The sequence below is a fragment of the Miniopterus schreibersii genome (assembly GCF_964146895.1).
Source record: "Miniopterus schreibersii genome assembly, chromosome: 13".
Taxonomy (NCBI): domain Eukaryota; kingdom Metazoa; phylum Chordata; class Mammalia; order Chiroptera; family Miniopteridae; genus Miniopterus; species Miniopterus schreibersii.
Genome location: NC_138113.1, coordinates 36,449,701 through 36,461,947, shown reverse-complemented (window position 1 = coordinate 36,461,947; position 12,247 = coordinate 36,449,701). Strand labels below are relative to the sequence as shown.

Sequence of the window (12,247 nt, the reverse complement as noted above, 5' to 3'; positions counted from 1 at the left end):
CTTCCCCACGGGAAAGAAGGGTGGCAGAGAGAGAGAATGGTGGCTGGACTTCTAAAAGCCACCGTCATGAAAAAAATGTCACTTCTGTCCAGCCAGGGTGTGGGGTAAAAGCCACAGTCGGCAATGACCAGCTATATGGTCCTCGTATCTAGAGGGCTAAAGCTACACGTAAGAAGACAGAGAGGCGGCCAGAAGGCACTGTGGTCTGCAGGGCAGTATTCGGAAACCTCTGCATGACCTTCACCCTTCCAAACCTACCGCCCCCCGACCACTCGGTCTCTCAGTCTGGTCCAGCCCCTTCCCTCTGCCTGACTTCACGGCCTCAACACTTCTGCGTAACTGTAGCACTGGCCCCAGCCCTTGCCGCCCGCAGCCGTTCCCCCTTCACTCAGCTCTGACCGTGACACAGCTTCGAACGTTTTCAGTGGCTCCCCATCGCCTCTCAAGCGAACTCCCAGCTCCCAAGACAGCACATATGGTCCTTCCTGGTCTGGCCCCTGCCACCTCTTGGCCTCACTCCGACTCCTGCTTCCCCACACCCTGTTCTCTGCTCGGGCTGAGGCCTACACTCAGCCTCGGAAGTGTCATGTGTCATGTTTTCTCTTTATTTCTTCCCTTTACACAAACTTCCTACTTTCCTTGCCTCATAGTGCTCTGCTACTACTCCATCTGGCCCCACTTTCCAGCAGAGCCTAACACCTTGGAGAAGCCAGGAGGGAGACTGGGAATCAAAAGCAGGGTTCTTGGAGGGCTAACTCTGGGGGATGGGTAGAGGCTGCCTGGAGTGCTGTGTGGAGAGGGACCCTGCTCCAAGTCCCGTTCAGGCTTGATGCGAAAGGGCACTGGGATGGATGAAGGATGCCGGCCCTGAAGCCCCGGGTGAGGGCTTCCCCAGGCCAGGCAGTTGACTCCTATTTGCCCATTTGTTATGTGCCATTCCTCTACTTCCAAATCACACTGAGCTACTCAATGGTGAGACTTCACCTACCACACGTGAACTGTCTGCCCCTCCCCTGGACTGTCGGTTTGATTCCAGGAAAGGCCTCTTTCTCCCTGAATTCTTACATACAGCACTGGGCTGGTACCCAGTGGACATTCAATTAATACCCATTAAGTTCATGAACAGGACTATTTCTGTCTTCACCTCCAATGCCTTTGGGAGCATCCCTCTCATAAGCTTTAAATTCATAAGATCAAGCAATACCTTTTATTTGCATTAAATTTATTCTTTTCACATAAAGGGATATTCTTGGTGCTGGGATGTGGTAAACCAAGTATTTGTGACACACAGCCATCTCCAGTTTTATAGGTTAAAGTTATATTCCCTCAGAAATTCCTGTTTTAAAGACTGTGGCACCTGAATCCTACCATGCTCTCATCCCAGTTTGGCCCCTCATTTTACCCATCGCTCGTCCGAATCTCTCTGGCTCCACTGACCCTGTTTCAGGGGACAATAACCAGAATGACAAGAGCATTCACACTTGTATTTCCAGCCCCAGGTAGGGGGAGAAAAGACGAGAATGGAGTTGACCCACCATAAAATGGTTAGAAGAAAGAGATGGAAATGCAAGAAAAGGCCCCATGGCATCACCAGATAGTCAGCACTTGGCTCACAGTAAGACAGGCCACCATCGGTTTCAACCACGGAAATCAAGACTAGCTTAGGTACCAAAACGTTAAAGCAACAATGGGCTGAATGTGAATCCAGGCATCGAGTCAAGTCAGTCAATCAAATATTTATCAGGCTCTTACACTGCAGCGCAGTGCCAGCTAAGGGGAGTGCAAGTGGAGTCCTGAAGGTGATGCTGGCGATGTCACTAAGCCAGTTGCTGGGTCCCGGTGTGAGGACATGTGGTAAAACTCCTCTTGGCTCTTCATACAAGTCCAAGGGATTCTTCTGAACAACCTGCACGGAAGCCCTAACTCTTGCAACTAATTATATTCCCCTCTTCACTTAGGCTGCCAGGAAGCTCGGAGCTAAATTAGCTGCCTACTTCTAGCAACTGTACATAATCTTATAATCTTATCATTCATGTTGTTCTGTCCTGGCCTCTTGTTCACTTTCCTTTCATTTAAATTTTTCATCTACTTATTTTATCTTATTGTGTGCTATATGCTTTTGTTATTTTCCTTAAATTCTTTCTTAGAAAGAAGAGGAGAGTGTATGCATGCATTTTAAAATTAAGATAGAACCTTTTCCTAAGGCATCACAGTACAAGAGGGTGTCCAGACGCTCCCTGTCCTGCTGTCATAGGGACATCGTAATGGGGACACTCAAGGAAAGAGTTGCTCTACCCCAAAGGAAATAGTTAAAGAGACAGCACTGATCTAATGCCAGTCATCTAACAACAAGCCTATTGGCAACTTCAATAGCTTCTGCACTCACTCTTCAATTTTCCCTTTCTCAAAAATATGTGGTTTTGAAGAAAATTTAAGATTTTTCTAGGTAAGGTCATGTTCTCTTTTTCTCCTGATAAATAAGTAAAAGGCAGTTCTCCTTTCATTCCTTGTTAGGAAATAAGATGATCTATGTCTAGGAGGGAATGCATATGGGTTGATATTGGTAAATGGGGGAAAGCCAAAGCTAATTGTACTAATCAAACAGAATGCTTTTAGGTTAAGTAATTACGGAAAATTATCTGCAAGACTGAACTAATCCACAAAGCCAGACACTTGAGCAAAACCCAACTTACCAACTACACTTCTGGGACCAATCAATGTAAGAGGTAGACCACGCCTACCCCTTTCTAAGGAAAATGCTTGGCATAAATTTACTGTTTGGGTTAGTTTTTGCTAGGCCAACAGCCAAAACCTCTACCACTATCCTTAATTAGTGCTAGCATTCACGAGGGAGAGAGATAAATTCAGGAGCAGAGCTAAATATCACATCCCAGGGGGTGGAATCATGTCTGCTGCTGGGAACGGCATAGGACATTAAAAGCCCTCCCAGGGTAGCTCAGCTACTCCTGCCAAGAATTCATTCTTCCCCCTACCTTAAGAGCCCTCAAAACACGCTAAAATGCTGCCACCGGTCCCCACCTATCCTTTATTGGAAGCTCATCCAGGGCCAGAGGATGGTACCCAAGAGTAGGAGTAGGCAGAATAGGCAATTATACAGGCAGCATTATTTAAGGTACAGTCTTAAACCCACCTACCATCAGCGTCTGAGGAGGGCTACCTACTGAATCTTTCCTTGAGTCCTCCTGTTCAAACCCATCTCCGGAGTCTGGGCAGGTGAGACCTCAGTATCTATTTACACGTCGGCAGAGATTGCCACGTGAGATGAGCCATCTGGCACCCAGAAGAAATCAGTCCTGAGGGAATACAGGGCAATCACAATTTGAAAGCATGAGAGGGTTCCCGATCCTCTTTAATAAATAATTATCCATCAGTGGCCACGCGCCCTGAACTACGCTGGGCACAGGAGATTTAAAGATGAAGACGAGTGCCTTCCCAGGAGCGGCCTGGGGAGGCTGATGAATGAAAGGCTCATTTCAATAAGTGACAAAGGATAAGACACTGGCTACCATGACAACACAGAAGAGGGTCACTTCCTCCAATCTCCAGGTTCACAGAATACTACCTGCAGCTGACACTTAGGTTTAGAAGTTTTTAACCTACACTACACAGACCCTCCCCTCAAAAAGGGAGTCCGTGGTTAGAATTCAAAAGATCCATGTGCTTGGGAGGGGAAATTTTACATTTTCTTCTCACTAACCTCTAACTGGAATTACCATTTCTTTCAAGTATGTACCCAGGTAACGAACCACAGAACAATTAGCAGGACCTGTGACTTTGTCACCAATGGAAATCATATTTATATATCACAATACAGTTGTCACAAATACCTTAAAACACCATTTATATTTACCACTATTTCAAAAACGTACACAACAGAATTACTGCCAGACCATATTATTTAATGCATAGTTAACAAAACACTCATATCCCTATATGACCATTTGGTTTTTTTAGAGTATTTTGATAACTGGATTTCAATACAATTACTTTCCCTTGTAGCCCTATGTGTTTTATTTTATGCATTAATAAAAATATTACTCTGATAAGATACTCATTGACTTCATCACATTGCCAAAGGGATTCCCACCCTCCCCCCAAAATGTTAAGGTCCCCTGAAGAGAAAGCATGAGTCAGCAGCCCGGTGCCTGATGGTGGAGAAAGCAATGATGACACCAGTGGTTCAGACTGCAGGGCCCTGGGTGGCCACAGGGCTGCCCGGGAGAATGGGACCACGTTCCTAAGAGGGAGCTAAAGATCAAGGCTGGTCTCACAGGCCCCATAGAGGCTGAGTCTCTGACAGTCAGAGGACCAAGTTAGACCGAATACCTCTCACCTTGTCTCTCAGTCAACATCCCTGACCACAGAGTTCACCGGGTCTGGGTCACTGGTATGTTGTGAAATAAATACACTCGGCTCCCTAAGAATATTCAGGACTTAGTGACTATGTCACTTACATACGCTTGATGTTATTGGTGGCACGCACAAAATTCCTGAGGGCGACTGCTACGACCCACTCATTTTATAGCCTCACACAGAGCACCTGCCATACATAAGTGCTTAATCCATTTTTGATGACTAGAATGTATAAATTTACATTTCCCCACTTAAATACAATTCATGACAATATTTTGGCCCATCTGCAGAAGTGATTACAATTCTAGACTCTTTTTATCTCCTTGGGCTATATTAAATGGATGCTTCCCTAAAATTAACTTCCTTATTCCGGCCTTGCCAAGAATGACACCGTGTGAAGAATCCACCGCAGAAGACAATGGACTCTCTCCTGGTTTATTTTCTTGGGTAGAAACTGAAACACACAGTTAAGCTGTGCCAGGTTGTGTGTGGTGGCCCGGGAATGCCTGGGAGGGCTGACCTGAAAGACAAGTTGCTGCTTATAGTTTAAAACCCCATGCAGAACCGAGGGAAGGAGGGAAGGTGAGAGAGGGTAAGAGAAAAGAAAGGCCTTAGCTAGAAAGTGAATTAAATAATTACACATTAAGATCTGGATTTCTAAAGCTCAGATCACCATTTTTATTGTTTATATAAGGCAGTAAAATGCATGCTATTAACATGAGTGCAGAATATATTCTTCTATGGGATGCATTTGGGAGGAATACCTTACAGTTTTAGAAAGAAAGAGCTGAGCCTTCTGAACCAGTCACTTCTGGGTTCACTGCAATGGAAAATATGTTCCCCTCTCGCTGAAGGGCTAAGGCCACTACGGACAGGGGAGCTTTCTCTAATTTACAGAGTGAAGCCAAAAAGAAGATACCTGTTTAAAAAAGCTTCCACATCTTCTGACTGCAGAGCCAAGTGATAAACTGACATAACATCATAATGCATATAATTCTCTACCACTCCTTCTGTCATTTAAAACTATCCCATGATTCTTGAGAGACCAATGTAACTAATTCTAGGAAACTCAGAGAACTGGTGTAAAATTTCAGAAGTTCTACAAGTCACACCAGAGTTTCTATTTCTCAAGGAACAGCTACAACAGCAACACCACCAACAAAAACCCAAATCATCCCGTTCGACAAAACCCCGGTGTCCGCACAGGTGACAACGACAACTGTCAGTAGCAAAGTCTGCATCATATACAGAGTCCATGTAACACCGCAAAGCAATGGGAAACCGAATCGTGTTAAATTTCAAAAATTAGAGTACCTTTGATGAGATATCCAGACCGTGAATTCACACATAAATAAAAATGAGCAATCCGCAGAAAATACAAGCAGTGACCCTGTTGACGAATGCCCTGTCTTTTCCAATCGAGGGCCAGACCTATTCAAACCCAATCACAGGGGGATGGAATCAGGAAAGGTCAGTCAAAGGCACACTGAAACTCCAACGGTCTCGCTGACCTTCAGAGCTTCTGACAAACTGCTATCAGTCAATGTCAACTAATGACAGTAGCTCTTTGGCTAATCAATTGTTCTAAAAATGATCAGGAAAACTACGCGCAGGACAGCTCATTTTCACATCAATGCCTGTGAAGTATGAAAAGCTCATTTTTTTGAGTTTTTAATAAGCTCATAAGTAAAGCAGTTACTTGGTAACAGAGGTCACCTTACAGAAAAAGACAGCACCTCTGTCTGCCTTTTACACATTCTTTTATTACCATATTATAGTAAAAATATGCCACGGATATGCCAGAGGGCTACATAATAAAATAAGTAACACTTCATCCATGTTGGAGACAAATACTCCTGTGTTCGAGGGAAATCTATTCAGGGGTAAATAATTTCAAACGCATTTTTTTTCAACTAAGATGAAAAACAATGACCTCAAGTTTACTAGAGATATTGCCTAACAGTGAGAAAATGCGCTCTCTGTGAAAACACTCACGGCCAAGTTCATGCCCCTAAATACACAGTCACTACTTTAGACGAAGTTATGTTTCTTTGTTTTTAAGATGATGACCTGCTTTCATGATGCCAAAAGTCAAGCAAATGGAGAACAGAAAACAGTTACATTTGATGAGTCAATAAAAGGAAAGGTGAATCTCGTATGGGGTGTTCCTGGGAAAATGATTCTCTGTCTATCCATCTAAGTCCACATGTTTGATAAATTAATAATATGGACCTTTTGATAACGGGGATTTGTGGAGTATAATAACTTCCCCTTTCTTTTTTTGCACCTGACTTTCCCCATCAGGAAATCATTTTCCTATTCTGCCTGCCACGGGCATGCAGAGGCCACGCTTTCGTTTATAGTCCAGCAGTAAGTGTAACTAAAGTAACACCCGGGTTGCAATAGTCCAAAGGCTGAGGCCTGCGGTCACAGCTATATTTTACTTTTCCTTTCTCCCCACTAGAAGTGCATTCTAGTGCCCCTGAAATATAAGAAGTTCCTTGCGAAGTACAAGAATTAAGAAGTCAGTGTGCACAAAAATAGCTCATTCAGCTCACTCTGGCCAACAGACAAATGAAATAAAATTTAAAAAGCCACCATTCGTTAAACATTTTCCTTCATTTTCAGGATTCTCAGGTTATTTCGAACACTGCTTTTAAAAATCAGTTGGGATGGATTTTTAAAACAGAAAGAAAACTGTTTCTCAACCAGCAGCAATCACTCTGTGTGTGTTTTTTCCATCTGAGAAACTGCAGATAACAGATTACATCCTAAGCCTGAGTGGCTAAGGTACTTTTTCAAATTAAAATATCTTCTGTGGCCTCCACCACTCTCAAGTTGTCCATAGGAAAGAAATAAAGGAGGGAGGGCAACACTTACGCCGAGCCATAATTGGAAGTATGTGAAAAATGAAGTGTCAGTTTGGTCAATAAAGGGCAAAGGTCAAGGGGAACTGCAGCCCAAACTCTGTGCGAAATGTGCTCATTAAGACATCCAATCAGAGTGCTCCTTCCCACCTATCCCATTATTCATCAGACAGCTGACTGTTTCAAACGCCCGGGTTTGGGCTGTTATTACTTTTCTTCTTCGTGTAAAAAGGCGAGCTGGTATATAAATCGTTGCTTAGTCATCTGGAACGTAATGCGGCCCTGCCCCACCTCCCTCCGGCCCCCGCCCTGCCCGCTGGCTTCACAGGTCTCAAACAACTGCCTGGAGAGTCCCTTCAATAATAAATGGAATTGCCTTCTGCCTATAGGTTGCCCGAACTCATACAAAAGCCAGCGAGGAGGGGGATGGGGCAGTGGGAGGCATTGCAACTATTGATACATTATTATAAAGAAGTAGCAGCGCTTTTCAGTCGCCCCTCTTTATAGAAACATGCTGTTTTGCCTTTTTTTTTTTTTCTTTTTTTTTTTGAGGGAGCAAAGATACAATTGTTGATCTGAGTCCTGCCCCCAAAAGGAGAAGTTCCTAAGTGGGCTTTCGAGGTTCCAGCGACCGTTAAAGTCCTTTAGGGTTGAGATGTTTTATATCAAATTTCAATGTAACAATCCTACTTTTTCTTTATCCTTACAAAGAGGAAAACCAGAGGAGCTTTAAGTGGGAAGTGTTCTGCCAGAAAAATGCCCTTACTTGTTTCCTGTGCCCCTATTCTCAATTCAATCAATCTGTGAATGAGTGAAATGGGAGAGGCTCTTCATACATAATACGAATTAATCGTATCAGTCATCATGCTCCTCTGTAACTATCTCAGTCATCATTCTACTTAGCGCGCAAAACTGGATTCTCACTCGCCAGCGGCGGGTAACCCTCCTGAGGCTCACGCGGATCCTGTCGTATTCGAAGCCCTGTCACATCACAGAGCACAGCGCCAGGCCCGGCGGACACCAGGGGAGGGCCCGTCCCCTGGATAACAGAAAGAATGTCCACCAGATGACCACACGAGAGCACTTTATCACACAGGATGACCGCAGTTAGGAGCGTGGGCTCCGGAGTCAGACTGCATGGGTTCAAGTCCTAACCCTACCACCCATCAGAGTGGGGCTCCGGCCAAGTCTCCTCGCCTCTCTGAGCCTCTGTGACCTCCTTCACCGAGGGCGACGTGGGAACCACAGCAACAGCCAGCCCTGAATGTTATTTCATTGTTGTATTGCTATCATGTATTCACCTCTCTTAACTGTGAGCCAAAATTGGAGAAGCACCCAACCTCAGGTCAGTCATACATAAAGCTGCCTGTGAGCCCCTGCCCTCCAGGCAAGAAATACGAAAAGGAACCAGACTAGCTTTGGTGATCTCCCGCCCCAACCACACTCTTCCGAGGGTGGGCCCGGGTTACAGTCAGGAGGGCAGCTGCGCACAGTAGGGCAAATAAGACACGTGAAAGAGTCACGTATCTGCCGATGTCTCCCTCAGCTCGTGAGAGAGACTCTGCTCGGATGTCCCGAATACTCCATCCCAAAACCCTGAGAAAGCCCAAGAGACCGAGGCCCCAGAGCGGGCTCTAGCAGTTACTCCTCAATATTTCTGAGCTGTTCCTTTTTCTCTTCTGAAATGGGAGAGTAGCAAATAATTGACAGGGGTAGAATAGGAGCTCCGTCGCCTGTCTCTGGAAGCGCTTTGAGGAAGTTAAAGAGTAGACAAAATCAATGTCATAGCAACAGCGGCAGAACCCCCGACCCGAGGCATTAGGTAGGCCTAGGAAGGCCTACCCAGGCCCGTTTCAAGGGGCTTCACTGATTAAAGAACCAGTCTCCTGCAAGAGGCCACCGGTGCTAATGCCCAATGAAAGCAGATGTCCTGCGGAAGAGTTGCTAGATAAATAATTTGAGTTGGGGGAAAGATTTATTACGCAAACCATAAATACACAGTAAATCCCTGAAAAATATATATATATGCTTTGCTTTTTCTTAATTACCTCTCTACTATATACTCTCTTTAGAATGCCCAAGATTCCATTCTGTTTTTGTTTTTTTTGTTTTTATGTTTAGGTAAAAATTTTACTAAAACTATGCCATCAGTCACAACAGCCACTACTTTGGGCAATTTATCAGGCACTCAAAATCCCCCAAATTGCCGAAACACTAACTAGAAATTGTCAGTGTATTTTGAAATCTGTCAGAACATTACCAATGGCCTGTATGACTTATTTTATTTTACTTAGGTTGAAAGTCCAAAAGAACAGCACTCGGTCGAGATCTATAGCCTGTTATACGCCTGCGCTGTGCGGCAGGTGCGGTTATTTCGCAGAGACCAAAGCCCGGGGGATTTCTTCTTTTTGTACCAAAGGTGCCATAATGAAGCGGTGAAAATTGACAAGGAACGGGGGGAAGAAAGAAACGCAGTACAAATAATACAGCAGAGAAAGTTTTAAAATATGTATTACTCCTGTCTGTGGGGGAAACACCTCTTTGGATATGTTCTTGACAGATTGAGTTATTTCTGTCTATTGGGTATGTATAAAGACATATTTATGGATTTATAAATCTTTTGAAGAGGGCTGTTATTTACCCAGTTGACTAAAATGGACTCAAACTGTGTAAATAACTATTTAGGACATGCACTACGGGCCAAATGCTGGCGCGGCTCACACCCCCGCGGCTGCCAGAAAAGGCAGACAGGGAAAACATGGAAAAGCCACTGCGCACAGTTAATCCGCAGGCTGCACAAAGACCCGGCTCCACAGGTCTCGGGGATGAAAAAAAGATTTAGAAGGGTCATGGTTGGCATGGAAATGTACGTAAGTTGTTGCAGCAACACTTCTAGGCGTCACTCTGCATTTAGCAAGGAATAAATCACACTGCCAAAGACAACCCACGGGGAAGGCTAAAGGCGGGACTCCTAACACCTGGATTATCAAGCTGGGGGAGGCGAGGAAGGGGGAAGTCAGGACAGAAAGTTTCTATTTGACTTTAGTTCTTTGGTGGAGGGCCAGGGAAAGAAGGCGTGAAGGCAGGAATCTTATATAAATAACCGGGAAACCGAAATTTTCGGTCCGACGCTACACCGGGACCTCAACAAATCCTTCGACTCCCCCCCATCATCTTTTCCCCCCTCATCTGTCAAATGGGCTAGACCTGTTCTATCTGTCACTCGGGGCTGTGTTAGAAACCAGGGTCAACTGAGATCATTCCAATGAGATGATTTATGTAAAAATACTTTAAAAAACAACTGGGTGGTGGTTTTTTATGCAAAATTATAGAGAGAAACAATGTAAGCGGGAAGCTCTAGCAATGTCAAGGATCCTGGCTACAGTCAAGTTCATTATCAAATTGGCCCTTGGAGAGCCCTTGTTGAAGGCAAAGGAACAGGCAAAATTCCTAATTCCTGGTTATGATGTGTCAGCGGGGAAGTGTCAGGACGGGACATGTGCCTCTGAGAATTTTTTCATCAGGTTACGTTTAAGGAAACGTAATATGTTATAACTTTAAATTCAAGAACAAGCTAGCTGATCACAAGCCTTCTTCCAGTCATCTAATACCTGCTGCTTGTGGATGATATACATATATATACATATATATATACACAAATACATACATATGGGTATATATATGTGTGTATATATATATGGAGAGAGAGAGAGGGAAGCCAGACGTGAAAGAGAAAAGGGAACAGACGAAAACACTGGGCTCTGCCCCCATGTAGCAATTGTGGAGAACAGGGAAAGGCACTGAGACTGATCCCCACCTTTAGGGAAACGCACGGTGCAAGATGAGTTCTGAAAGGAGGGCTTTCTGTTGGAAGTGCTGACATCCCCCAGCAATAGCGCTGTGAGCAGCGGCACCACAACATACCCGGACACATGCCCGAAAGAAAAAAGGCCCCATGGATTTGTGCTGCATATAGTTTTCCTGTAAAAGTCAGAGGGCGAAGGTCACCTCTTTCTGCCTCGGCTCCAGACCAGTTTACTGCTCCAGGCTCCATTTTTACTAGACTGAGAGCCGCGATGCAGTCAGCCACTTGGCTTTGAACAAGAAAATGTCTCAGATGCTTCAAATTCTACGTGTAGAAGTTAACTCCCAGTCCAAATAGCATACATGTGCCTAAAAAAATTTAACTTTCCTGTTTTTGTTTTCAAGTGCATGGTGTTAATTCATTGTAGGCTGACATTCTAATTGGTAGAGACAACCTAAGTTAGAAAACAAAATTCTTTTCTTGGCTAACAGCACTCCAGTGACACATGATGGTCAGCCCGGGTTTTGAGGTTTGTACCTACTGCGGGCTCAGAGTCCAGACTCGTTTAAACTTTGGTTGCATTCATTGAACACAAAAGCCACTGCGCTCAGTCTCATCAAAAGCAGTTCGGGACAGCTGGCTACTCATCCACCTTTCTGCTGAAAATGACCTCATGCTTCAACTTTATCCCTGCTCGTTATGGTCATACGTGTACATCCACCGACACCCAAAATACACACAGAGATAAGTGTGTTCAAAGAGCAACACAGATCAAATGGATCTGGTCTGTTTCCATTTCTTCCCACTGCCCTTTAGTCTGACCCTGCAATAAGGTCACTTAAGAGATTCAGATAAGTAAACTCAGAAAAATGGCTTCAACCCAGCGGAGAGAGAGAGAGAGACACTCAACATGGGCTCCTGAAAGGCCCACTGACTTCTAAGCATTTTAGGACATTGTGGACTTGGAATCCCAGTGGGTGTTTCTTCAGGAGCTCTGGAAAAGCCTCCAAGGGCAAGTAATAATAATACTTTTTATTTGGATAGCACAGTATGAGTAGCATACTGTTCACGTAGGTTCCAACTTTGACTTCTCTAATCCTGCCCTCAGTCGGTTCACTGACCCCGTTATATGGAGGTGGCAGGTGACAGGCAGTTAGGCAGCTGGCATGGCACAGAAGAAGAAACGGATGGCGGGGCATAA

At 44.6% G+C, this 12,247-nt stretch overlaps 1 protein-coding gene across 2 annotated transcripts in view; it reads right to left on the bottom strand.

The window, feature by feature from the left end:
- MEIS1 (Meis homeobox 1) overlaps positions 1–12,247 on the bottom strand; it is a 129,710-nt gene that overhangs the window by 88,859 nt on the left and 28,604 nt on the right. The gene's annotated exons all lie outside the window — the stretch shown is intronic.